The sequence below is a fragment of the Glycine soja genome, chromosome 19 (assembly GCF_004193775.1).
Source record: "Glycine soja cultivar W05 chromosome 19, ASM419377v2, whole genome shotgun sequence".
NCBI lineage: Eukaryota > Viridiplantae > Streptophyta > Magnoliopsida > Fabales > Fabaceae > Glycine > Glycine soja.
The window spans coordinates 42,223,240-42,226,106 of record NC_041020.1 but is presented as its reverse complement, the minus strand read 5'-3'; the positions used below and the strand labels follow the sequence as shown (position 1 = coordinate 42,226,106).

The 2,867-nt window shown below is 34.2% G+C and overlaps 1 long non-coding RNA gene across 1 annotated transcript; it reads left to right on the top strand.

The window, feature by feature from the left end:
• Positions 1-284: 284 nt before the first annotated feature.
• LOC114400000 lies at positions 285-2,549 on the top strand. Its single transcript, XR_003663883.1, has 2 exons — positions 285-396; positions 1,841-2,549. It is a non-coding gene; the product is annotated as an uncharacterized LOC114400000 (long non-coding RNA).
• Positions 2,550-2,867: the final 318 nt, after the last annotated feature.

The window sequence follows — 2,867 nt, the reverse complement described above, 5'->3', positions numbered from 1 at the left end:
CTTGTCTGAGCCACGTATAGCATTATATATAATAGAATGAAATACGCTGCACGTGCAGCCAGATTCTTGAAAATGTTTTTTTGTGGCTAGTGAGCCAACACATTGCTGGCTTGTCTGCAACATGACATGCATGGACAAGCTAGCTGTACGTGTATAATTAACCACCGATAAGAGAACAGTATGCATGTGATGGCGGGAGCATCGTTCAATTGTTTTCCACGCTAATTTTAATACATATACACACTTGCTGCAACAACTCAACTATAAAAGAAAAGAACCACACACAACGAAGCGGAAGGAAAAGAGAAGGATGGGGCACTAAAGAGAATTTGGACGCCAAAGACGGAAATCTCCCATTCTGCATTACCAGCTTTATCGTTGAGTTCGTGACTTCGTGTAAGTTTCATTTTCAGTATAATCAACTTGATTAAATTGAACAATTTTCTCCCTACAATGATGTGGATTCATTTTCTGGTGTTCTCGTTTTCTTCGTACGTAGGTCATCTCCATCTATTGGTCCACTTATGTTATCCTTCATGGAAGTTCATGCTAGAGCCTTCGAAATGGACATTATTATAAGGAGGTGTACTTAGCAAAAGAATGTGCGAATAACAATATCCCCTTTGAATTTATGAGGCCCAATATACAAAAGAGAACTTATTTTATTCATTTAGACCATTGGCGTATACTATCACAATAGGTAGGAGTAGGACTCACTTCACCTAATAAAACTATTCACAATTGGACGGACCTTTTGAATATAAAGTGCGCAGCCCTTCCTTCACAATTCGGCCATTTTTTTTACCAAATCGACATTAATATTTAAAATATGAAAACCCAACAAAACCTTCTTCCTTTCTCAGCCTCCATATATATGATGATCCCAAAGATTATCATTCTCACAGCAAAAAATCTCCTCATTTATCTTTACCTTCATTCAACATGTTATTCTTCGTCCATCATAAGCCTAAAGAAATTTCTGACCAAGCATGTAGTGGCACCCCTGACACTTTACCTGCGTGTATATCTTTCCCTTGGAATTTCAACTGGAGACCATTTTCTTATGTCATTAAATTAACCATCGTGATATTAACACTTGCTAGTATTATTGGGATATCCTGTTCATTCATTGGTTGCAATTAATAGCATCAAGTTCACTCCCAACATCACGTCACATGTTAACTAAGATTTGTTACCATGCCATGCCATGACTAGATGCATGTCACATTACCATTAAATCAAAACTATAAAAAAAATTATCATTATTATTATTTAGTTAAAAGTTTGACCTATTAGAGCAAGGTTTCCTAAATGGCCTAAATTACGCATAGAATTTTTAAAATAGTATTGGTTTTAATTATGTGTTATTAATTACATGTTGTCATGATCTCTTAATGTTGAAAGCTCGAACGAGGGTGTTAAACATGCATGTTTATGAGTTTCGGATTTGCTTAACTAAATATATACAACTCTGATTGAAGTTATACTCATTTTTTTTATCATCTGCCATGGTTGGAGAATGCCGGTCACACACACACGTGTTTTTGTTTCAATTATATTATTATTGCGAACGAGAAAACATTATATAAATTGCTTAATTTTATAGGCAATATAGATAGATATATCGATATAGCAAGCTAGGGATTATATTATCACCAAGTCTTATTAGTTTCAATTAAAGAATTGTATTAGATTACAATTACAATAGAATTATGCATGAAAAGAATATAATACACATCCAACTGTACTCTTGCATGGGAACCCACGGATGCTGGGTTTCTCAGCAAGCAGAAGCAAAAAGAATAGTTATGAAATTTGAGAAAGAATGTGTTTGTTTCAGTTAGCACATGCAGGTGAGTTTGTAGGTTTGTTATGGACGAATTGGATCTGGACTGGATACGACCGGAGTGCCCCGTTGAAAAGACTGCAACAAAAGCCCATTGTATTCTCTCAACCACTCATCTTCTTGCAATGCCCTGCTAGCTGCTCCAAATTGAGGAAAAGCAACCAAAATGGTGAAGATTATTAGTAGCATTATGAAGAGGGTCATCTTGTAAGAGAATGCCATCTCTAGCGGTGACAGTAACTAACTTATCAATGGTACAAAAAATTGAAGTTTTTGGATGACGAAATGTTGGAATATAATGAGAGGTTTGTATGGTATGGTATTGAAGGTGAAAGGTAGGAGGTAGGTAGCCCCAGACACACACATATATATATAGGGAGGGTCCTATTTGAAATGTTGAATTGACCAGTGCTTCTTGTGGTTGATGAATAGTTTAGCTTGACTGGGTATGATTTGAAAATTGAAAACTAGCTAAAACAACATTGGCGAATAAAATATAAGAAAAGTAAATCCTACGCCAAAACACCCTCTTGTCGGACACTAAAACACCGTGTTGCCTAGAAAGTGTTTAATCCATAAATTGAACTTTTACCTTTTAGATAGTAGATATATACTATATTTTATTTATAATGCTTGGTGTTGTTTAACAACGCTACTGTTATATGATTTTTAAACGATATTGACCGAGTACGTCTTAATTGTATATATTAGAGCGGCGATTATTTTTTTTAAAAGAGAATATATTCCAAAATATAATCTATTTTTTAAACGATATTGACCGAGTACGTCCATTATGTTCCAAAATAGCGTGATACATACACAACAAGTTACATGAATTTCGACTATTTTTTTCAAATAAATTAAATACATTTTTTAAGGGAATATATTAAAGACATATAATCTACATAAACTTCACTTGTAAAGAAAATTCTTTAATTATCAATTAAAGCATTTCAATCTTTTTAACTTCAACCAACCTTTGCTATATAAGGAGACACATTCAACACTACATGAATATAAT